Raw genomic sequence first — 25,423 nt, 5'->3', positions numbered from 1 at the left:
TTATAGGTTATTATAGATATTGAGTATAGTTCCCTGTGCTATACAGTAGGTCCTTTTTGGTTATCTATTTTATATATAGTAGTGTGTAATGATAGATTTCAAATGATGATTTTCCAATTCTATCATTCTTTCTTCACTTATTAATTTACATTTAACTAAAGAAGAGCTTTCCCTTCTCCACCATTCATTCACTCATTCCCTCATTTATCTATATATCCATTTATATCAGCTTATTTATTCTTATATTGTAAATAATAATCTCTCACTATTATTATTTATTTTGATGCTCAAATTGTCCCATATTTGACCAGTGGGATCCCCCCTTTAGTTACCTCCTGTCTCTCTGCGACGTATCTTTATTCAAAGACAACATGATTGTCTATGTAGAAAATCCCAAAGAATCTACCAAAAAGCTACTAGAACTATAAGTGAATATTACAGTGTTGTAGGACACAAGATTTATATATAAAAATCAATCATATTTCTATATAATAGCAATAAGCAACTGGAAATTAAAATGTTAAAAATACCATTTACAATAGCAAAAAATCACAGAATACTTAGGGATAAAACTAAGAAAATATATACAAGATTGGTATTTTGAAACTACATTAATGACAGAAATTAAAGAAGACTTAAATAAATGGAGAGACATACTTTGTTTATATATTGGAAGAGTCAATATTGTTAAGCTGTTAATTCTTCCCAAATTTATCTATGGATTCAACATAAACCCTATCAAAATCCCAGGAGCCTTTTGGGATGGAAATTGGTAAGCTGACTCTAAAATTTAATATGAAAAAACAAAGGATCCAGAATATTGTGGAAACAATTGGAAATCCATATGCTAAAAAATAAACCTTGACCCTTGCCTTGCAACAGATCAAAACAAACAAACAATCTGATATTAAGAATGGGCAGAGGAGCTGAATAGACATTTTTCCAAAGAAGACATACAAATTATCAATAGGTTCATGAAAAGGTGCTCAACATCACTAATTAGCAGGAAAATACAAATCAAAACCACAGCGAGAGGCTTCCCTGGTGGCGCAGTAGTTAAGAATCTACTTGCCAACGCAGGGGACACGGGTTCGATCCCTGGTCTGGGAAGATCCCACATGCCGCGGAGCAACTAAGCCTGTGCGCCACAACTACTGAGCCTGCGCTCCAGAGCTCACGAGCCACAACTGCTGACCCCGCATGCCACAACTACTGAAGCCTGCGCACCTAGAGTCCATGCTCCGCAACAAGAGAAGCCACTGCAATGAGAAGCCCGCGCACCGCAACGAAGAGTAGCCCCCGCTCACTGAAACCAGAGAAAGCCCGTGCACAGCAATGAAGACCCAACACAGCCAAAAATAAAAATAAATAATAAAATTAAAAAATTAAAAAAAAAACACAGTGAGATATCATCTTACACGTTAGAATGATTATTATAAAAAAGACAAGAGCTAACAAGTGCTGGTAAGGGTGTGGAGGAAAGGGAATATGTGCACTGCTGGTGGGATCAGAAATTGGTACTGCCACTATGGAGGGGCTTCAAAAAATTAAAAATAAAACTATATTATCAGTAATCCCACTTCTGGGTATATTCCCAAGGGAAATGAAAATGGGCTCTTGAAGGGATACCTGCATTCCCATGTTCAGTGGCATTATTCATAATAGCCAAGATATGGAAACAACCTAAGTGTCCGTTTGATATTTCCTCTTAGTTAGCTTAGTAGTCAGCTTACGAGTAGACAGAGAAAACTTTAAATGCCTTGAACCTATAATCCAGACCTTTCCAAAGGGCTGTGTGTGTGTTTTGAGGTATACCTCCAGTGTTCCAGCTTGGTCTTCTGGCTTACATACTGTCACTGGCAAAGCCCATTAACAATTTCCAGGAAATAAAAATAGAATCTGGGTAATAATATAAAACTAACTTTTTTTTCCCTTGTGCTTAGTCTAGTTTCACTTGCTCATTGTGTGCCATGTGCAGAGGCCTCCGTAAAGGGGACGTATACCTGGATGAGCCCTCCTTCTCCATCAGGGACCTGCCTCAAGGGGAATCCTGGAAGGTTGATGGACCCTGGCTGGGAATTTAGTCACACAAATACCACCAGATTCGACCCAAATAAGATTTCTGTTCGGGAGATTTGGAACCAGCCCCAAACTGTTAATGGATTGCTCAAAAGACCAAAATAGGAGCCATCCAAATGGTTCAGATCTGATATAGCTGGGGGTCTGCCTTGAATTTGTAACAGCCTGTGCTTAAGACAGTCCCTCCTCAGTCAGAATATCCCACAGGAGGTAAGATTGGACTGCCTCTGGTCCAGAGCAGCGTAGGCACGTTAGTTCCTAACCAACTTGGTCTGTTAGGGAGTGGCACAGCTCTCTGAATCAGGGGTCTTCTCTTTCCTCCTTTCAGCCAAAAAGAAGGTGTTTCAGACTTCCTACCAGGTGAAAGCTAAAAGCACGAGGGATTCCCATGGGGTACTCACCAGACCACTGGGGCAGCTGGTATTCTGTGCTGATACCAGGAGGAGAGCTCGTGGAACCTCGGTCGATAATCACCCAAGGTTCACCTCACAAGTTGCGGTGCGGGGGGGGCAGTGGGTGTTTCTTGTTCTGGCCAGCAGCTCACAGGTCTTCCAGATATTGGGGGTTCTGGTCTTACAAAGGGCTCACAGGGCTCCCCTGCCTACTTCAGAGGAACTAGCACCAGGCAGTAGGAAAAAAACCTGTCAATTGAAATAAGATAAAGGAAATCATCAGGAGCCAACAGAAGACCTTTCAGCATTCCTAGAGTGCCTCAGGCAATGCCTCCAAATGTATACCACCACTGACCTTGAGTCACTGGAAGGGAATGCAATCCTGAGGTTCTATTCAATTTCTCAAAGTGACCTGGACATGAGGCGGCGTAAGCTTCAGAAACTGGAAATAGAACCATATAGCCCTGCCTCTCGCCTGGTCGGGGTTGCCTACCAGGTGTTTAATAACCAAGATACAGAGGAGGAAAAGTCAGAGGATAAAAAGGTCTGGAGGCAAGTCCACTTGCTGGCTGTTGCCCTCCAATGTCAACTGGTCTGGACTAACTGCCCTCAGAAACTCTCAACTCCAGTGAGTGACTGCTGGCCCACACGGAGGGATAGCAAGGCAAGGAAAGCAGACCCAATCAGTGTGCCATATGTAAACAAGAGGGACACTGGAAGGGAGAATAACCTCGCCGCCCCAAAAAGCGACAGAAATGCCAGGTACCAGCCATTACCTTCGAAGGCAGATGATCCAAATAGGTGAAGAATGATGGGGCCAGGGAACTCCTAAGCTGGAACTCCAACTGACCCCTAAGGAACCCCTGCTGACATTGGACATAGGGAGAAAGCCCATCAACACCTGTGCCACTTACTTGATTCTGAGCACCAGATCAGGCAAACTCAGTCACAAGAGTTGTAAAATTATGGGGGTATCAGGGAAGGCCCAAGAATGAGCATTCATAGAACCATTCGAATGTAAAGTGGATGAACACATTCTCACTCATTCCTTCCTGTATGTCCCTGAATGCCCTATACCCCTGCTAGGAAGAGATGTCCTACGTATGTTGGGGGCTAACTATCCACCTAATGGGAGACAAACGAGATGGGTGTTCCCCTAGACAGGGGCACAAGGTGATAATGGTAATGGCTGAGGAAAAACCTCCCTAGACAGAGCAAGCAACCTCCTTGGAGTAAATCCTGAGGTCTAGGCACAGGGACGGGTGGGACTAGCTGTAGGAGCCAGTCCCATGATAGTCCTTCTAAAACCCGGACATACGCTGCCGTCCCAGATTTAGCTCAAATATCACAAACTAGGGTGTCCTACCTAGGCTTCATTCTCACAAGTCAGAGAAGCCTACCCTAGAAAATAAAAGAAGCCCTTTGCAGCCTCACCCATCCTAAAACTGGAAGACAGCTTAGGGGTTTCCTGAGGATGGCTGGGTTTTGCCGCATCTGGATCCCTAAATATGGTCTAATAGTGAGGCCTCTGTATGAAGAGTTGAAAGGAAAGGATGATCCTTTTGAATGGAATTCAGAATGTAAAGGGGACTTTCAGGAATTGAAAAAGCAGTTACTTCAAGTCCCTGCCCTGGCCCTCCAAGATTTAACTAAACCCTTTGACCCTTACATTCAGGAGAGAATGGGAATGGCCCTTGGGGTATTAGCTCAAAAACTGGGACCTCTTACTCAGGGTTGCATTTCTCTAAACAATCCAATCACTATATGGAAGTGCATTTGAACTCATGTGTGGTAGACCCCTTTGCCAAGCCTGAAAGGACACCTTAACTCCCTTGAAATGGAACAACTCAAGTATGCCCTCCAGGTAGGAGAAACCATGAAAGCTCTCTTGGAATATGGTAACCAGGTACTGTTCCTGCCCACCAGGAGACTAAGTGTATCTAAAAACCTGGAAAACTGGAAGCCTGCAAGATCAGCTCACTCCTTAGTGGAATGGACCCCATTTGGTGATTCTGAGACAGGAGGGAAAGGGGCAGGACACAACAGCTAGATAAATGAAGAAGGGGCGCAGCTATTAGGATGCAATAAAAACTGGCTGGAACCAAGGTGACTTCGAGAATAGTCCAGTCATTGACCTTTAGCTCATTATATCTTCATTGTAATACTAAAAAATCATACCCCTTTTTATGCCTTGACAGTCCAAGGCAGACTATAAAAGGCCAAAAAGTGGGTAGTGGCCCAATTTCTGGGAAATCCCTACCCTTCCCTGAAATAGCAAGAATATTCCTCCCACTCATTAGCATATGAAATTACTCAGCCCATAAAAACCAACAGCCACATGCCCTGGGGCCACTCTTACTTTCTGAGACAGACTGCATTCAGCCTATGGAGTGTGTATCTAAGTAAACTTGCTTTCACTTTTCTTTGGCTCACTCTTGAATTCTTTCCTGTGTGATGCCAAGGACCCTCACTTGGTGGTCTGTCTTAAGGACTCTTGTGGGTCCCAGGACATGACATTTTCCTCTTCTGCAACAATGCTAACCACCCATTCTTTCCTGAAGTTGCAGGTTATCACACTGTGGTTACATCACCCTCAAGTAAAGAGGACCCCGAGCCCCAAACTCTGGAGAGACAACCTGGGGCAACGGACCCCTTTGGCTACTCATGTGAACTTCTCTCTGACCTGAAGCTTCTCTTCTGAAAAACAACAGAAGTGTTACCAGGGATATGCAGGCCATAGTAGTGTGCCTCAACATCAGGGCACACTTGCCTACAGTCAAAAGACCTAGATACCTGCATTTTCAGGAAAAATTTGCTCTTGCTAATACTTGAGCCATGTATCTTTAAATTTTTTATTTATTTATTTATGTATTTTAATTGGGCCATGTACCTTAAATTGTCTGGTGTCCCTTGTCTCCAAAAGGTTAGACAGGGAATTCCCTGGCAGTCCAGTGGTTAGGACTCAGTGTTTTCACTCCTGGGGCCCAGGTTCAATCCCTGGTTGGAGAACTAAGATCCCGAAAGCCACGTGGCACAGCCAAAACAAAACAAGCAAACCCAAGGTTAGACAAATGGTGGTCACTCAGGGATATGCACAGTCAGGGCAAAGGCTTGGTGACAAACATATGTAAAGGTAGCTAGGGAGAAGTTCTGCTCCTCTACCCAGGGTTATGACGACTCCCCTGATCAGCAGAAAGAAGCTACATAAGTCGGACCTTCTCCCCTTAGCACCCCTCAAGAATGAGAAGCAAGACAAAAATCAGAGGAGGGATTTGTCACTGGCAAAGACCATTAACAGTGCTCAGGAAATAAAAATAGAGTCTGGGTAATAAAATAAAATCTAACTTTTTTTCCCATTTGTCATTACTCTAGTTTCACTTGTTCATAGGCTGCCGCATGCAGAGGCATTGCACCTGGCATTTCAGACCAGAGTTCCTGGTGCCAGATGGCTTCGATGGGCGGGCTGTGAGCAGAAGCCCTTGCCTGCATGACACGGCAATTCAAGATGGTGGCAGCGACAGCGGGCTGTGTGCAGAGACGCTGCACCTTACAAGTCTGGAGGCACAGCTGCGACCAACAGGAGAGAGCTCCGCAGCTTCCCTGCTGGCCAGAACCCTATAAAGCAGCCCCGCCCATGGCCTGCGGGGAGAGCCTGTGCTCTAGAGCAGAAGCTTGCACCTCTCCATTCTCTGATCAAAGAATAAAGCTTTCTTTTGCTTATGAACCAAACTCTGTCTTTTTCAACTGTCCCAAATGACACCGGGCAGGAGGACACTTTTTGGGGCCTGGCTTGAAAGCATCGGTAATAATACCAGGTATGAAACAACTGACTGATGGTATTAACAAAATTGATCCCACTGAGCCACCCCACAGCCAGAAGATAAAATAGGAAATTGTTGAAGCCAGTACCTATGCATAGTAAGAAAACTGGCTAAAACCCAGATCCAGTAGCATTTCTGGTTGAAGTGCGGACAAGTTGCCCTAGTCAAACTCTAACACGCCCTGGATCAAGGCATAGAAAGTCACCCATAAGGGCTCTCCACTGAAACAACACTGTTTGAAGCCTTGCATTGCCTCCACAGCCGACTAGTCACGTTGACAATCCCTATGTCTTATCCTCCAGGGGAAGGGTGGATTGGTCCCATCACTGTAGGTTGAGTGAAGACTGAGTTTCCAAGAGCAGTCACACACAAGTAGAGTGTGCTGAAACATACTAGACAGTATTTTTTTCCATTTTAAAAAAACCTTTTCTACAAAAATAAACAAATGGGACCTAATGAAACTTAAAAGCTTTTGCAGAGCGAAGGAAACCATAAACAAGACGAAAAGACAACCCTCAGAATGGGAGAAAATATTTGCAAATGAAGCAACTGACAGAGGATTAATCTCCAAAAGTTACAAGCAGCTCATGCAGCTCATGCAGCTCAATATCAAAAAACAAACAACCCAATCCAAAAATGGGCAGAAGACCTAAGTAGACATTTCTCCAAAGAAGATATACAGATTGCCAACAAACACATGAAAGAATGCTCAACATCATTAATCATTAGAGAAATGCAAATCAAAACTACAATGAGATATCATCTCACACCGGTCAGAATGGCCATGATCAAAATATCTACAAACAACAAATGCTGGAGAGGGTGTAGAGAAACGGGAACCCTCTTGCACTGTTGGTGGGAATGTAAATTGATACAGCCACTATGGAGAACAGTATGGAGGTTCCTTAAAAAACTAAAAATAGAACTACCATACGACCCAGCAATCCCACTACTGGGCATATACCCTGAGAAAACCATAATTCAAAAGGAGTCATGTACCAAAATGTTCACTGCAGCTCTATTTACAATAGCCAGGACATGGAAGCAACCTAGGTGTCCATCAACAGATGAATGGATAAAGAAGATGTGGCACACATATACAATGGAATATTACACAGCCATAAAAAGGAACGAAACTGGGTTATTTGTAGTGAGGTGGATGGACCTAGAGACTGTCATACAGAGTGAAGTAAGTCAGAAAGAGAAAAACAAATACCGTATGCTAACACATATATATGGAATCTAAAAAAAAAAAAAAAGGTCATGAAGAACCTAGGGGCAAGACGGGAATAAAGATGCAGACCTACTAGAGAATGGACTTGAGGATACGGGGAGGGGGAAGGGTAAGCTGGGACGAAGTGAGAGAGTGGCATGGACATATATACACTACTAAACGTAGATAGCTAGTGGGAAGTAGCCGCAGAGCACAGGGAGATCAGCTCAGTGCTTTGTGACCACCTAGAGGGGTGGGATAGGGAGGGTGGAAGGGAGGGAGATGCAAGAGGGAAGAGATATGGGGACATATGTATATGTATAACTGATTCACTTTGTTATAAAGCAGAAACTAACACACCATTGTAAAGCAATTATACTCCAATAAAGATGTTAAAAAAATAAAAACAACAAATTATATGTTTGAAATTAAAAAATAATATAAATAAATAAAATGCATAACCAACAAGGACCTACCATATAGCACAGGAAACTCTGTTCAATGTTACGTGGCAGCCTGGATGGGAGGGGAGTCTGGGGGAGAATGGATACATATAATGTATGGCTGAGTCCCTTTGCTGTGTACCTGAAATTATCATAACATTGTTAATCGGCTATACTCCAATATAAAATTAAAAGTTAAAAAAAATTAAAAAACCTTTTCTTACGGAAAATTTCTAACATACTTAAAAGTGCAGAAAATAATATAATAAACCCCCAGACATTACATCAACATTCTATCATTCTTGTTTCATCTATTCTTTTTTTTCTGAAATATTTTAAAACAAATTCTAGACATCATATAATTTCCCTGTAAATATTTCAGTGTATATCTCTAACAAATAAGGCCTTAAGAAAATAATCACACAGACTCTTTCATAGGACAAAGAAGATACTTCTAAATCATTTTGTGAGGGCAACATTACCCTGATGTAAAAATCTGAAAAGGACATTTCAAGAAAAGAAAAATACAGACCAATATTCCAAGCTCACCAGTTTGCCCATTCCTTGAAATATTTAGTATTCACCATTATCAACAGCAATAATCAGAACAACAGTGTCCACCCGAAATGTTCCTGTAATCACGTTTTCTGTGAGGAGCCTGTGGTCCCTCAAATTTCATAAGGGAGATATTTATGATGATATCATGTTTACGTTCAGCCTTCAGTTTCAGGACTCAGGTGTCTTCCATCTCAGCAGCCTCCTCCAACGCTCAGTGGTTCCCTTCTTGATTTCACCACATTGTAATTCAAGTATGGTGGCCCTATCTGAATCTACCTTTCTTCTGACTTTGATGTTAATGTATTCTTTTCGTTTCCCATTTGTTTATTGGGTGGCAAACCCATGAGAAGAAAGACCCCTCTCATGAACTGGCTTAAATATCTCTCCTCTGGAAAGTTTTCTCTAAAGTCTGTTGACAGTTATTGATGCCTCCTGTCTGCTTCCTAAGTACTTTGTACATACTTCTTTTGTTGCACTTGTTATGCTGTGATTAATCTGATGTCTCCCTCATCAGACTAAATAGCCAGTGATTAACACATTGCTTGGCATAAAGCAGTTAGCTTAGTAGATGTCTGCTGAATGAAAAAGTGAATAATAAAAATGCAGAGCTAGAGTTAGTGTAGATTACTTAAGCCCAGAAGAGTGTGCCTCTATAAGTAAAATGTCTTCTAACTTCAACACACATAGAAATCAGAAAGCTTCAAAGGCCCTTAAAAAAGGATAGGTATATTTTATGATTTCATTTTTAATATAATCCTTTTAAATTATAAAGGTTAAGTAGATCCTTGTTAAAAAAAAAAGACTCAAACAAATCAGACGTGTTAAAGTGAGAGGTAAGAGTTCTCTAAAAGGATGCTGCCAGTTTAGACTTCTTCATTAGTGTATAGTGGTGTGTATGTCCCTTGGACACTGCCTGTACTAAGCTTAATCTTTGCCAATTTGGTAAGTGAAAAACACTATTTCAATTTAAAAAAAAATTGTATTTATTCTAAGTGAAGTTGAGAATCTTTTAATATGTTTACTAACCTTTGATATTTATTTTTCTATGTTGTTTTTCTCAAAGCCACATCTCCAGTGCCTAGAACCATGCCTTGAATACACTAAGCATTCAGTAAATACCTATTGAACAACCAAATTGATTTCCTTTTTCGCCTCTTTTCCTATTGGGCTGTTAATTTTTAAATTTTGGTGTATAAGTGCTCTCTGTATATTAAAGAAATTGGCTTTTTTATGTGACTTGTGGTGATTTTTAGGTTGTTACATTAACTGTTTCTGTTATATTTATCAGCCTTTTCCCTTATTTTATTTTTTAAAAATTCATACTTATCTGTTTATTTTCAGTGAATTTTTAATTCTGGAATAATTTTATTTATTTTATGTTATTATTATTTATTTTTTAAATTGAAGTATAGTTGATTTACAATTAGTCTTTTCCTTTATGACTTCTGGATTCTATGGCAGGCTCAAAAGGGATCTTTCACTCCAAGGTTAAAAAATAATCTATGTTTCTTCTAGTACCTTTATGATTTTATTTTTCCATTTGACACAGTTTTGCTGCTTTGGCTACCCAGAGGAACACCCCATCTTTTTGAAAATCTCCTTCCCCCTCTACAAGCCCATGTGCTGGTAGTGGATGTCTATCAGAATCCATTGTTCCAGTGACTTCCCTGGTGGTCCAGTGGCTAAGACTCTGCACTCCCAATGCAGGGGGCCCAGGTTTGATCCCTGGTCAGGGAAATAGATCCCACATGCATGCTGCAACTAAGAGTTCGAAGGCCGCAACTAAAAGATCCCGCATGCAGCAACTAATACCCAGCGCAGCCTAAATAAATAAATATTAAAAAAAAAAAAAAAAGAATCCATTGTTCCAGTTCAGCCAGCTGGGGACCAGAAGATCCTGTACATATATAGGAAAAGTACCCCAGCATAACTATAGATACCCAGTAGTTTCCAGTCAGCTTCTGGGTTTCTCCCTGAATGCATTAATGTATACTTTAACTATTTTTTAATGGTATAGCTTTGTTCTGTGTCAGAAGTCTTGAAAAATTAGAGTAAAGGTCTAAACCAAGGCTGCACTGACCTTTCAGTCTGCTGGATAGCCCATTACCAGCATGAATTCAGTGTCTCCCTGTGCCTCTCACTCCAGACCTGGTTCTCATTGACTGACTCCTTTTCACTAACTTTCCCTCAAATTTACAAGTTGAGTCCAGAGGCAAGAAAACAGAGAACCACAGAACCACAGTTCCTAAGGAAAAAGATGGAACACACAGATGCTTCCTTCTGGTTAATGTCCCCGTCCTCTGGGAACTCTGCTCCAATATGTTTTTACAATCCCAAAAATGGAGTTTGGTAGGGCAAAGGGTACTGTGGAAAGTGTGTTGTTGACTGAAATGGAACGAAGTGTCTCCTTGAGTGGCGAGGCCTAGCACTGCCATCTCTCTGGTGAAGGAAGAGCCTGAAAAACAGAGAGGACTTCTAAGAGTTGACTGTGGTGGAGAGGATGCTGGAAAACTGCCTGAATGTTTCATGCTTTTCACTTTTTTTTTTTAATTGAAGTATACTTGATTTACAATGCTGTACAGCATTGAAGTATAGTTAATTACTGCTGTACAGCAAAGTGATTCAGTTCTCTGTGCTATACAGTAGGACCTTGTTGTTTATTATGCTTTTCATAGAATAAGTGGACCTGTTAAGAGCTAGCTGGATTTGGTCCTCTTGGAGCAAGGGGTTTGCTCTCCCTGGGACTTGGCTTGAGCACATATCAATGGGAGACAAGCACATGGAAGCTCTTCTAGACCCTGCCCAGTATGCTCCCGACATGGGGAAAGAAAACAGGCTGGTGGTAGAAACAACCTAGAACCCTTGATTGAGTTTGTCTCTTGCTTTAAAACTTGAGGGGAACCTGTCTTCTCCTTCAGAGTCCATTGTGCCATGCATGGTTCAGTTCCAGCCTTCTTTGTCATGTCACTTCTAGCACTGGCATGAAGTCAAACTGGTTTCTCCCCTTTGTTAGATCTGACACACAACATTCCCCAGGCATACATTGCCTGCACTGGCAAAGAGAAGAGATGATGAGTAGTTATTCATCCTGTCCCTGACATCTGTCCAGATATGGTCCAGATTTATGGGGTATGAATTCAGATAAGGATAGGCCTGGGACATGTACAGGTACTTAAGGTTGCTAGGGACCAACTGAGGAATACTCTCTCAGCCTCACAGGACCTTTAGATTTGGGCTAGAACCAGACTGGTCTCTGGGCTGTCCTATTATCACTTTCTATTTGAGTTCAGTGATAACCTTGCTGGGATTATTCTGAACAGCTAAAATGTGGACACATCCACTAACAGATAAATTTAAGAACACCTCTAGTTTTTGTTTTTGTTTTTTTTTCATTTTGTTTTGTTTTTAGCATTGTCTAGGAAAAAGAAGGGGGCCCTGGAGGATGCTGCTGGGGAGATCTGGTCTGTTCCTTTTCTTTTCTATTTTACAGCTTTATTGAGATACATTCACATACCGCACAATACATCAATTTAAAGTGTACAATTCAGCAGTTTTAGTATATTCACAGTTACATGCAACTATCACCACAATCAATTTTATTTATTTATTTATTTATTTATTTATTTATGGCCGCTCAGCGCCGCATGCAAGAACTTAGTTCCCCAACTAAGGATCGAACCCGTGCCCCTTGCAGTGGAAGCGCATAGTCTTAACCACTGGACCGCCAGGGAAATCCCCACAATCAATTTTAGAATATTTTCATCACCTCAAAAAAGAAACTCTGTACCCTTTAGCTATTACCGCCTCTTCCCACACTCTTCCCTGCCCTAAGCTATCACTGATCTACTTTCTATCTCTATAGCTTTTCCTATTCTGGACATTTCACACGCATAGAATCATGTAATATGTAGTCTTTTGTGACTGACTTCTTTCAGTTAGTGTAATGCTTTCAAGGTTCATTCATGTTGCAGCATGTGCCAGTACTTCATTCCTTTTTATTAATGAATAATATTCCATTGTATGGATATCCCACATTTGTTTACCCATTAGTTGGTTGATGGACATTTAGGTATACCTTTGGCTATTATGAATAATGTTGCTATGAAAATTTGTGTACAAGTTTTTGTGTGGACATATGTTTTCATTTCTCTTGTGTCTAGACCTAGGAGTGGAGTGCTGGATCAAATGGTAGCAATGTACTTAACATTTTGAAGAACTGCCAGAATGTTTCCAGAGTGGCCCCACCATTTCACACTGTTATTGTCCTTTATTTCTTGTGTCCCACTTACCCACATGGTAAATTTTCATATTCTTCGGACTTCAAGGTAGAAACTGAGGCTACCACTTCAGATAAGATATATGAAAGCTCAAACTACATGGAAGACATTATCGGCATCAGAACTATCTGCTGCACCTACCTCTAAGGCAATATTAAATATTATCCTTCTATAGATATTTGAACACATCCTCATAACAATCTAACTCTCCTGGTTATATCTTTCCTATTATGAAATAACCACAAAGGAGAAAAGAAGCTAAATATGTAAAACTATTTGTAAAACTTTCTGTCAGTCATGTTTTATACACTCATGGCTAAATTTATTTATCCTTTTTACATCATCCTCTTGCCAGGCTTCTGACTCTAGCACCAACTTAAAAGGGGTCTGTTGTCATTACCACTAAATATATTGAATTTTTTTTGTACTTTGTTTTACCTACTGTCTTAAAATTCTGGCATGCCCTAAGGAGTTAAAAATCTTTGTATTGTGCCTCAGAGCTTTTCACCAGAATGCTCTGAATTTCTTTCACATATCTTGAGTCAAGTCCTGGATTTACTAATGGACTAGTTTTGTGATTTTAGACTTAATCTCCTTGAGGTTCTTTTTTGTCATCTATAAAGCAGAGATGTTCATACTATCACCTTTATAATATCATATGAGATGATGAATATAAACGCAAATATATAACATTAATACCAGATACATGTGAAGTTTTTTTTAAATCTCTCCTTGCAATCAGTTTAGCTCTGCCTGTCTTATCTGTAGATGTTAAATGCTGAGAAACTTAATGTGGAAGATACTATTTAGGGTTAGGGTTAGTAGTTATTTGCTATTTCCCTCAACTTGGCCAAATTGCTTTTCTAGAAAGAAAACAAATATTTTTAGTAATGAGCTTCTCTAATTAATTCTTTATATTTCTCAAAGATTCTCCCACAGCTGCTTTGTTTTCCTTTTCAGAGGAAGGACTTTCCTGATGACACTCATTCTAAAACTGTCAGGACATTCCATCCTCCACTCTGAATATGCCTCTCTTCCAGTATAACTTTGGCTGTACCATGATTACCATGTGGTAAAATTCATTTCACTATTTCAATTGGGATAGTTCCTTCATCAAATATTTCTTAAGTGTTCACTACCAACTTACATTTGTGTGGAGTTTTTTTTGGCTGTTATTATTCACAGAGCACTTTTAGTTGAAGATGCATATACCCTATGACTCAACAATTTCAGTAGTAAGTGTATACCCTAGAAAGACTCCCGTAGGTGCACAAGAAAGATGTGCAATATAAAAGAGAAGACAACTCTTAACAGTTTGTTTATTACTATGTAAGGTTAAATAATATTTGAGAATGTCAAGTAATTAAGAATAAATCTAACGAAAGTGGTCTGAGGCTCCTACAGGAAAAACTATAAAATGTTATTAAGAGGTAGTAAAGAGGGTCTAAACAAAACTAATAAATGTAGAGCTACTATGTTCACAGATAGGAAGATTTAATATCATGAAATGTCAAAGCTCTCTGAATTGATCTATGGATTCAATGAGATACAATAAAACTGCCAACCACATTTTTCATTAAAATTGATAAAATGATATTAAATTTAAATGGAAGAATAAAGGACCAAAAAATAGCTGAACATTTCTGAAGATGAAGGGAGAATGACTTGCCTACCAAGTATCAGAACTTATTTTGAAATTGTACTAATTAAGACAATGTGACATTGGCACAGGGACAGACAAGTTGACCAATGGAATAGAATAAGTCCAGAAACAGACCATCATAATGTAGAACTTTAGTAAAAAACAGAGACAGCATGTCAAAGCAGTGAGAAAGGAACAATCAACATTTCAATAAATGGATTTGGAAAAAATGGATCTCTCTATGCAAAAAGATGAATTGGATATTTACTTTTCAACATATTAAAAAATTCCAGGATAAAAGATCTAAGTGTTGAAAAAAAACACCTCAGTAGAATATACTGGTGGATTTTTTTTTTTGATTGTGGAATAGGGAAAGATATCTTAAGCAAAACATTAAAAACATTTGATTTAGAAGAGAATATTGATAAATTTGGCTATTAGAATTGAGAACTTTTCTTTAAGGGACATTGAAGAAAGCCAAAAGATAAGTAGCAAACTGGAGAAAGATATTCACAATAGGCAGAAATAGCAAAGGATTTGTATCAAGAATAAATTAAGAACTCTTTCAAATCAATAAGAAAAGCGTGCGCACACACACGCCTAATAGAAACAGAGGCAAAAGACATGAACAGGGATTTCACAGAAGAGCAACACAAATGGCCAATAAACGTTTGAGGAGCTGTTCAACCTTATAAAATTTTGGAGAGATAGTAATCCACAATCTCTCTTTTTTATTGCTGGTGAGAGTGTATAATTGCACAACTACTTGGGAATATAGTTTCCAAATAGTTTTAATTATTTTCTTTACTTGAGCACTTGCATATTTATGATCCTGTAAGTCTACTATTATGTATATGCCAAAGAAAACATCTTGGACATGCATGCGCAAGACAGGACAGATACAAGACTGTTCAGACCAACACTATTCATAACAGTGAAAACCTGGAAAACAACCCAAATGCCCATCAGTGGGAGAGTGGGTAAATAAACTATGGTATAAGCAAGGTAATATTATACAACAGTAAAAATTAATTAAATAGGGCTTCCCTGGTGGCGCAGTAGTTGAGAGTCCGCCTGCCGATGCAGGGGACGCGGGTTTGTGCCCCGGTCCGGGAAGATCCCACATGCCGTGGAGCGGCTGGGCCCGTGAGCCATGGCCACTGAGCCTGCGCGTCTGGAGCCTGTGCTCCGCAACGGGAGAGGCCACAACAGTGAGAGGCCCGCGTACAGCAAAAAAATAAATAAATAAATAATCTATAGAGACAGAAAGGTTAAGTGGTTACATGGGTGGAGGTGGGGCTTCGGGATGGGGAGTGAAGCTCATAGCTCATGGGGATGGGCATTTCTTTTCCAGGAAAGGAAAATGTTCTAAAATTAGATTATGATGACGGTTGCACAACTCTGTGAAGATACTAAAAAACACTGAATTACACACATTTCAGTGGATGCGGTTTTGGGTATGTGAATGAAATCCCAATAAAGCTGTTTTAAAAACTACCAGCTCCAGTGACACCTAACAGTTTTATCAACATTAAGTGGAAAAGGTAAGTCCCAAAAGACTACGTATAACAGGATACCCAGACTTCCCTGGTGGCGCAGTGGTTACGAATCCGCCTGCCGATGCAGCGGCCACACGTTCGAGCCCTGGTCCGGGAATATCCCACATGCCGTGGACCAACTAAGCCCGTGCGCCACAACTACTGAGCCCGTGTGCCTAGAGCCTGTTCTTTGCAACAAGAGAAACCACCGCAGTGAGAAGCCCATGCACTGCAACGAAGAGTAGCCCCCGCTCACGGCAACTAGAGAAAGCCCGTGCACAGCAACGAAGACCTAATGCAGCCAAAATAATAAAAAATTTTTAAAAATTAAAAAAAAAAGTAAACTAAATAGAAAGAAGCCAGTGACAGACTTCTGATGTGTCATGAACCAAAGATTATGATCAATCTGTTTTTGTGAATCTGAAGTCCCCCCAAATTAAAAAAAAATAAAAATATAAAATAAATTAAAGCTACACATATTAACATGGATAAGCCTCAAAAACATAATGTTGACTGAAAAGAGCAAGTGAAGATATATATAATTTTTATGAAGATATATATACATATAAAACATGGATGGGTATTGTTAATAACAAATTCAGGATAGTGGTTATCTCTGGGAGAGGTGAGAGAGGAGAAAGGGAATAAAAAGGGCTACATATGGCATCAGCTATATTTGTAATGTTTTATTAATAAAAACAAATATGACAAAATATTAAGATTTGACAAATCTGGTGGTGGGTACACAAATGTTTGTTATATTTTTCCCTATATTTTTCTTTGTGCTGGTATATATTTCATAATTTTAAAATAAATGAGTGATAGCATCAAAGATTACAGATAGACAACCAAGTCAGTAAAGCAAATTAAATTGATAAGAGCAGACGTTTGGTATAGTGTAAGAATACAGAACTTGGCCTCTGAAGACCTGGGTTTGAGTCCCTGCTTTATCACTTACTATCTGTGTGAGCTTGAACAAGTTACTTAATTATTACCTAATCAAGTTAAGCCTCAGTGCCCTTTTCACAAAATGGAAATAAAGGGCTTTCATGAAGGCTAAATGTGTATTGCTCCTAGAGCACTGCCTATAGGTGCTGACAAAATGTTAGCTATTATTATGTTTTTGTGCTTTCAAAACAGCATTTACTCACCCATGCTAATTAGAACAAAAACCATCTCAGCAAGAGTGACAAATTCAAACAAATAAAAATCTTTTATTGTAGGAACTGCAAGCTCAAATATCTGCAGAAGTTGGGCAGTTGTGGAAAGTGTCAGTGGATTGGGTTTAAGTAGTGTCACCAGTAGTAATAGGGACTCTGGTGAACAGGAAAGCATATACCATGCTTAAAGGGAGAAGCTACAGTTCACTTCCATTCAGCTATTGGACCAGTGTTGTTATTCTTAGTTTTCAAAAAAAAAAACCTCAAACAAAACAAAACACACACCTGGAGGCTGGTTATGGCCAAAGACCACCAGTTTCTGGCCCTTGCTTTAATGTTTAAAGTGTGTATGCTGCAGATACCAGGCAGAATGCACTTGCTCTTCACCTCCCTGTTTTCCCTGGAATTCCAGAGAGCAGTTAGGACGGTGGGAACTCTCCCTTTTCCGGATGGAGCTGATGGTTGGTGGGGGCAGTTTCACGGTTATTACTGCTCATATAGTGGCCATCTCCGCTACATCTGAGAAAAGGTTATGTTGATACTTCTGGCTCCTCTCAAGTGAAGTCCCCCTATGTCTCCTGTGATTTCAACTTAGCTAAGGAATTTGAGAAGAGTGTGTCTTAAAATAGTTTTGTACTCTATGTAAGTTCCTGCATATCCCTAATTTTATCAAGACCAGAATCCATGAACCAGTGGACTAGTTGCTGTGGTTATAAAAAACTGTCCAAAGTGAAGAAAACCAGGAGAACATTGTGATTCCAAAGTTAAGGGAAGACGGTATTTCAAGAATGGAGATGAATACAGTTGAAAAGTTAAGTGGAATTAAAAAAAAATTTAACTTTAAATTATTTTGAACTAATGTTAGGCTTACAGAGAAGGTGCAAAAAAGATTTCCTGTATTATTTTTCACCCAGCTTCCCCAGCGTTAACATCTTACATAACCTTAGTATAGTTATGGAAACAAGGGAATTAACATTAGTACAATATTACAAACTAAATTAGAGACCTTATACAAATGTCACCAGTTTTCCCACCAATGTCCCTTTTCCTTTACAGGATCCTTTCCAGGACTCTACATTAGATTTACTTGTTATTTCTTCCCAGTCTCTAGCAGTCTGCAGTTGTCTTCAGGTCTTTCCTTGTCTTTCATTATCTTGACAGTTTGGAAGAGTATTGATCAATTCTCTTTTGGAAAGTCCCCCAATTTCAGATTGTCTAATGCTTTTTTCATGATTGGAATGAGATTATACATTTTCAGCAAGAATACCACAGAAATGATACTGTCCTTCTCAATGCAAAATATCAAGGGGTTCATGATGTAAATATGTCTTGTTACTGATGATGTTTATCTTGATCACTTGGTTAAGGTGGTTTGCTGAGTTCCATCATTATTTTTTAAAATTAATTAATTAATTAATTTTTTTGCTGCTCCGGGTCTTCGTTGCTGTGCGTGGGCTTTCTCTAGTTAAGGTGAGTGGGGTCTACTCTTTGCTGCGGTGTGCGGGCTTCTCATTGTGGTGGCGTCTCTTTTTTTTTTTTTTTTTGTGCGGTCCGCGGGCCTCTCACTGCTGTTGCCTCTCCCGTTGCGGAGCACAGGCTCCAGACGCGCAGGCTCAGCGGCCATGGCTCACGGGCCCAGCCGCTCCGCGGCATGTGGGATCTTCGCAGACCGCGGCACAAACCCGCGTCCCCTGCATCGGCAGGCGGACTTTCAACCACTGCGCCACCAGGGAAGCCCAATGGTGGCTTCTCTTCTTGAGAAGCACAGGCTCTAGGTGCGCGGGCTTCAGTAGTTGGGGCATGCAGCCTCAGTAGTTGTGGCTCATGGGCTCTAGAGTGCAGGCTCGGTAGTTGTGGCACATGGGCTTAACTGCTCCGTGGCATATGGGATCTTCCCAGACCAAGGATCAAACGCATTTCCCCTTCGTTGGCAGGCAGATTCTTAACCACTGTGCCACCAGGGAAGTCCCTCACCATTATTAAGTTACTATCTTTCCCTTTGTGCTAAAATGTATCTTGGGTGAAACACTTTGAATCTATGTAAATCCTGTTTCTCCTCAAATTTTCACCTACTAATTTAGCATCCATCTGTGGATCGTGTCTGCAAGTTATTACTGCAGTTTGCCTAGTGGTGATTTTTGTTATCCCTCTTTCCTTCTCCATTTATTAATTGGAATTCTACTCTAAGAAAGAGTTGTCCCTTTTCTCCCATCCATTTAAATAACCAATTATTTGTTTGTATCAGTATGGATGCATGAATATTAAAAATAAATACCATGGGTCCATGGGTCATAATGCAATATTGTCATTTTTATTTTGTTGCTTTGGCCATTAGGAGCTCTTTCAGATTGGCTGCTGTGTTCTTGTGACATCCTTTTTTAAGCATTATTTCCTGGCACCACAATATATTCCAGGCTCATCTGGTAGTTTCCCTGCCTCAGCCTAGGAATCAGTTATTTCTCCAAGGTTCTCCTTGTTCTTTTTATTGGAAAATGGTGTTTAGAAATCAAGATCTGGATGCTAGGTATCCTCATTGCTTCTAAATACTCTCAGCAGACAGAACTAGGAAATATGTTTATTAATTCACACATACACACCAATCTATATTTCTGTACCTATTTTACATATATTAAAAACCATGAGTTTATACAGATACCTCAGAATCCAATCCAACACCACAGCCTTCATTTTAGCTTTCCCCTCTTCCTTACTTAATAACTTTTTTCTCCAACAGTGAGAAACACAGCTTATGATCTACAATATATTTGCTTAATTCTAACATGCATACTGGAGAGAAATACTTACGATGTGGATCACAGAATTTATGTACAGTTCAGTTGGTTTATTCTTAGGTATCCAGTCAAGATACTGTTTCCCTCAGTACTTAGGTGAGTTCTTTTCCTCCCCACCCCTTGTAGAGTCGCTGTGTTACTCATCTGTAAAACAGTCAAGTTCATTCCTTAGTGTTTATATTCAGTTTTGGGTCTTTTCTCTACCCTGACACATAGTGGGTTTTCTTTTTGTTTATTGCTTTATTATTGGAAATAAAATACATATCCTAAATTGCACAGTTCCCTCAAAATTATCATTAAATGATCTGTTTCCTTTATTTTCTAATGTATTTTAAACATTACCCTAATAAAATTAAATATTGCATATTGAATGATTTTTCTTAATATTATGAACAGTTTTTAAAGAAAGCCAAAGAGATTCCTTTATTTGGATAGAAAACAGAAAATGTTACAATGAACTGTAAAATAAAATCAAGATATTTCTAGAAAACATTAAATCTCAATTTAAATCCAAATTACAAAGAAATTGTGGATTAAACTTTATGTGAGGTACTAAATCTCTGACGCAAAGAATGTACAAAGACCTTCAATCAATAATGCAAGATTAGGGAATTCCCTGGCACTCCAGTGGTTAGGACTCCGAGCTTCCATTGCAGAAGCCCGGGTTTGATCCCTGGTCCGGGAATTAGGATCCCACAAGCCACGCAGCAAGGCCAAAAAAAAAATAAAAAAAAGAATGCAAGACTGTATTAGAGATTAGAAAAAACTGGACTTTAATGTGAAAGTCATAGATGAAAGATGAGAGTTGTACATCAAAAGTTCTAGAACAGAACTGGGGGGGGCAGGCAGAATAATAGCCTTCCCCCAAGGATGTCCACAAAACCTGTGAATATATTAGGTTACAGACAAAGGGGGATTAAGGTTGCAGGTGAGCTAAAAGTTGCTAATCAGTTGATTTTAAAATAGGGAGCTTATCCTAGATTATCTGGGTGGGCCTGTTGTGGTCACAAGGATCCTTAAAAGGGTAAGAGTTGGTCAGATATGACATGAGAAGGACCCAACCTACCATTGCTGGCTTTTAGATGGAAGAAGGGAGCCAGGAGCCGAGGAGTGCAAGTAGCCTCTGGAAGCTGGAAAAGGAAACAAATTCTTCCCTTGAGCCCCCAGAAAGTAAGGCAGCCCTGCCAACACCTTGATTTTAGCCCAGTTTGAGACCCGAGTCAGACTTCTGACTTACAGAATTGTAGGATAGTAAGTCTGTGTTAAGCCACTATATTTGTGGTAATTTGTTAGCACAGCAACAGAAAACAAATACAACAGACAACCTATACGTCTGAACTTTAAAGGACCATACAACTTGGTCCCTCCGCAGCTCACTGACTTTTCCCCCTTTATTCTTTTCTTTTTGATTTATGCTCCAATCAGCTGGTTGTTACTCAAATATTATCGTAGTTGGTTTTAGGTGTTTATGTTTTTGGGTATGTGAAACATATGGTTCTAAGAGACAGTCCTATATAAAAATATCTGCCACTCCTTTGTCGATCCTGCTACCTTGTTCCAATCCTCCCCTTCTTGCCACCCTTCTCGCCACCCTTCTCACATAGGACATCATTCACCTTAACTTCTGGTTTATCCCTCCCCTGACAAATGAGCAGGTATTTGTGTGTTTTATGTCCCCTTCTTTCTTTCACAAAGGCTGTATATTATACTTTTGCCTTTAAGCAAAATTAACTTCTCAAAGTCCAGCGAATTTGGCACAAGAAGGCTACTTAGTGACCTTAAGCAAATGCTGTTCTGCTTACGTGCTAAGGGCCAGGCTGAAATGAATTAAAACACGAGACATGAGGGAACAGAAATAGAATAACTTTCAGTAAGTTCTTCTAATCCTTATCTGCAGTTAGGCTCTACACTAGGTACTTCTCATCACAGATGCTGGTAATTGAATTGCATTAACTTTAGTAAATGTGGGTAGTAGGGGTCGCAAACTATGGAGTTGGCACAGACAAGTCAAATTATTCCCTTTTCAGAGGCTCACTGGGTGAGTGTTAGAATAGGGAGGCATTTCTGATGACAGGTCTGTGTGTTCCCAAGTACTTGAATCCTAAAGCCTTCACCTTGGCGCCTTGCACAAATATGCCACAGCATCGCAGTCTTGGTCGCTGAGCCTAAAGTGGAGCCCCAAACTACTGTTACGAGAGGTTCCACGGAGCATGCACTTCCCCACAGTATACAACCCCACCCAAAGGGGCCAAAAACAGGATAAAATATCACACCCGAGCCTATACTTTCCCTCAGGTGAACTCAGCAGTGTTTGGTAGCCCCTAACAAACTAATCACAAGCACCCCCCCCCCCGCGCAAGCTCCTGCCTGAGGGAACGAATATTCCCAGGATCCCGGGCCGTTTCGACTGACGTTACTTCCGGGAAAAGTAACCTTTCTTTGGCGGTTGCAGACCTGGAGAGGTCTCGCGACATTTGCTCCCGCGAGATCTGCTTGCTCACTCTAGCGATGACATCCTCCTCCTCCTCCCCGCCGCCTTTCGGCAATCTTCGGCAGTCCCAGCCCCGACCAATCTGCACTCAGATGGCATGGATCAGGATCTCCCCCCGAACCCCGGTCCGCGCGGGGCGTCAGGCTGTAGCGGCGGGGTGCGAGCTGCACGAGGCCGACCGCAGCTGCACTGCGGACGGCCACGGGCTGGCGACGAGCAGTGAGCGTGGGCGGGGCAGCGGTAAGCCCGCTGAGTAGCGGCTCGATTGTTCTGGCCTGGCTATGGCGCCTCTCCTCCCCCCCGCCATGGCTCCCCGTGTCCCTGCTCCGCTCCTCTCAGTGAGTGAAAGTGGCCGCCGCCGCCGCCGGCCCAGCGCCCGCAGCCGCCTCAGCGCCGCCGCCATCTTGGGGTCCCAGGAGCCGCCGAGGGAGCGAGCTAGGAGCGTCCACGCCCAACGCAGTCACCGTCCCACGGCCTCAGAGAGCGAAGCGCAGCTCCATCGTCGGCGGGGCGACCCCCCCCTCCGGACCCCGCCCGCACCCCGCCCCCCCTCCGCCGCCGCCGCGGCGGCGGGGCCCGGCGGCCCGAGGTGAGGCGACTAGACGTGGGCGGGCAAACGGAGGGGGGGGGTTGTGTAGGCCCCGTTGCGCCCCTCTCTGTGGGCGACGACTGGGCCGCGTCTTAAAGGGGCCGTCGCCCCCGGCCCTTGGATTTGTTGGGGTTAGTAGGGAGGATGGGTGTGGACACTCCCCGAAGGCTTGGGACCTCAGGGACCTGGGCCTCGTCCTTCCCCTCTCCTACCTCTGGAGACCCAGGGTCACGCGGTGACCTCAGACAGCTGAGGAAGCCCGTGGGGCGCCCACACGTGGGGAGTGTGTTAGACCAGGTGCACGTGGGACCCGGTGGGGCGGTGTCGGGCTAACACGTGTGTGGGTTTGGGGTGGGGAGGGGCAGGGCGGGGGCTGGTTGGGCTCGAGTGGGAACCTGGTGAGGGTTGCTGTGTCTGTCCTTTTAAACAAATGAGCCAGAGGGCTTGATAGTGTGTCAGTTTATGGTGAGCAAGTTGGGATCTGGGTGAATGGTGCATGCTGCTCGTTGGTGTTGGGTGGGGGCAGCCTAACACGTGCACAGACTTAGGAGTGTGTAGGTGTCACCCCTTCTAGTGTTTTTGGCTTTTGTAGGGCGTCTAGGCAAATGTCATCCAGTTTGACGTTCCTTCTTGAGCTTGCTGTTGAAAACTACTTCCGTAAGTGGAAGCCCCCTACAGTTTAGGAGTGGGAGATTCTAAGAAGGCACTCACTATTTTAGTTTAACGGGCAACTGTGCCGAATTCTTTGATTCGAACACTGTCTAGTTTTATGTTCGTGTACTTGTTGGTAGAATGGGAGAAAAAATAGGAGGTTGACTTTGCTAACATCACAGGTAACCAACTTACTTTTCTAGTCGATGACTTTCATAATTTCCTTTCCCAAGGAAATTTTCACTGTGGTTTACAAGTGGTGGCTTTTTGTTATTTATCTTTAAAGTAACACCTTTACTGAAGTATAATTCATATACCGAAAAGCTCAGCCTTTTAAAGTGTACAGTTCCATGATTTTTAGTATACTGATAGATTTGTACGGCTGTCACTGCTCTGTAACATCACTCCAAAAAGAAGGCCCCCTTAGCAGTTACTCCCCACTTCCCTTCCCCCAGCCCCTAGCAACCACTAGTCTCTTTTCTGTCTTTGTAGATTTGCCTATTCTGGATCTTTCGTATAAACAGAATCATACAATATGTGTCCCTTTGTGGCTGTCTTCTTTCACTTAACCATGTGTTCAAGGCTCATCCATGCTGTAGCATGTATCAGCACTTCGTTCCTTTTTATTGCCAAATAGTATTCCAACTCTGGTTGTGTTTTATGCTTGAAATTCTCAAGCTCTTCCTATAAAACATTAAGTTGAGATTATTATATATGGTAAACGTTGCATACTTACCAGATTCTAAAATGAATTTGTACTTTTAAGGATTAAATTCCATTATTTTAGTTTACTATGTTCTTTTCCTCTACATTTTGTTTCAGAAGAATCAGAATCAATTTTTAAAGGTCTGTGTTTTTTAATAGGAAATAACTAACTGTAAAGAGCACAAATATTAGAAAGTTTATGACTAATAACGTTTTGAGTACATCAAGGTGGAAATGTGATTAAGTCTCAGCAACAGAGCATAAACTATGGTGTTACAGCTTCACTTAGTGAAAGTTTGTCATAGTACTACCAAGGGAAGGTATCATAACAGCCTTTGACTGCTGTTAACTTGTGTAGACATAGGACTAGGGAAGTACTAATAGACGTCTTTTCTGCCCACAATGTTAAAACTGGCTTGGAGATTTAACATGTCAACATAAAAGTTCACAAAAAATACAGATGCTGGGATGCAGTGAATTTTAGAGTGGACAGAATGGGATAAGGTTAATAGGAACCTTTGTGAAGGAAAATAAGTGAAGTTGATGATAAGTTTTTTTTGTTTGTTTGCGATACGCGGGCCTCTCACTGTTGTGGCCTCTCCCGTTGCGGAGCAACAGGCTCCGGACGCGCAGGCTCAGCGGCCATGGCTCACGGGCGCAGCCGCTCCGCGGCATGTGAGATCTTCCCGGACTGGGGCACGAACCGGTGTCCCCTGCATCGGCAGGCGGACTCTCAACCACTGTGCCACCAGGGAAGCCCGATGACAAGTTTTAAAGTTGCATCTTAAGCATAAGGATTTTGATACGATAGGCTGTAGCTTGCAGAAGATAAGAGCTTATTTGTTAATACTTACTAAACACCTTAAATGGGCACTGATCCTAATCATGAGGGCCTTTGTTCTACCTAATACCATCACCTTGGAGGTTAGGATTTCAATACATCAGTTGGGGAGGTGGGGGGGACACAAAACATTTGGACCATAGCTGTACATTAAGTCAAATTCATTTGTACAAGCACTGGATTCACTTGCTAATCGTAATATAGTAGGTTTGCTTAGGGTTGAAAAGTTGG

The 25,423-nt window shown here is 41.4% G+C and overlaps 1 protein-coding gene and 1 long non-coding RNA gene across 10 annotated transcripts in view; one reads left to right on the top strand and one right to left on the bottom strand.

Annotated features, from left to right (window-relative positions):
* The window catches only part of LOC109550012 (uncharacterized), a 58,919-nt gene extending 36,645 nt beyond the window's left edge, over positions 1-22,274 (bottom strand). For all 5 annotated transcript variants that reach the window (XR_012330054.1, XR_012330056.1, XR_012330055.1 and 2 more), the window contains exons 1-5: positions 22,030-22,274; positions 20,982-21,045; positions 19,929-20,059; positions 7,982-8,090; positions 2,481-2,720 (exon numbers count right to left, since the gene is read on the bottom strand). This is a non-coding gene — a long non-coding RNA (uncharacterized lncRNA). The remainder of the gene's footprint in view (positions 1-2,480; positions 2,721-7,981; positions 8,091-19,928; positions 20,060-20,981; positions 21,046-22,029) is intronic.
* Positions 22,275-22,375: 101 nt separating this feature from the next.
* INO80 (INO80 complex ATPase subunit) overlaps positions 22,376-25,423 on the top strand; it is a 131,957-nt gene continuing 128,909 nt past the window's right edge. For 3 of the 5 annotated variants that reach the window (XM_073800753.1, XM_019935311.3, XM_019935310.3), the window contains exon 1: positions 22,378-22,995. The gene's annotated coding sequence lies outside the window, so the exon portion shown is untranslated. Of the gene's footprint in view, positions 22,996-25,423 lie in introns of all 5 variants that reach the window. The other 2 variants (XM_019935312.3, XM_073800752.1) reach the window with 2 other exon arrangements.

The sequence above is a fragment of the Tursiops truncatus genome, chromosome 2 (genome assembly GCF_011762595.2).
Source record: "Tursiops truncatus isolate mTurTru1 chromosome 2, mTurTru1.mat.Y, whole genome shotgun sequence".
Classification (NCBI taxonomy): Eukaryota; Metazoa; Chordata; class Mammalia; order Artiodactyla; family Delphinidae; genus Tursiops; species Tursiops truncatus.
This window is presented reverse-complemented; position numbering and strand designations above follow the sequence as displayed.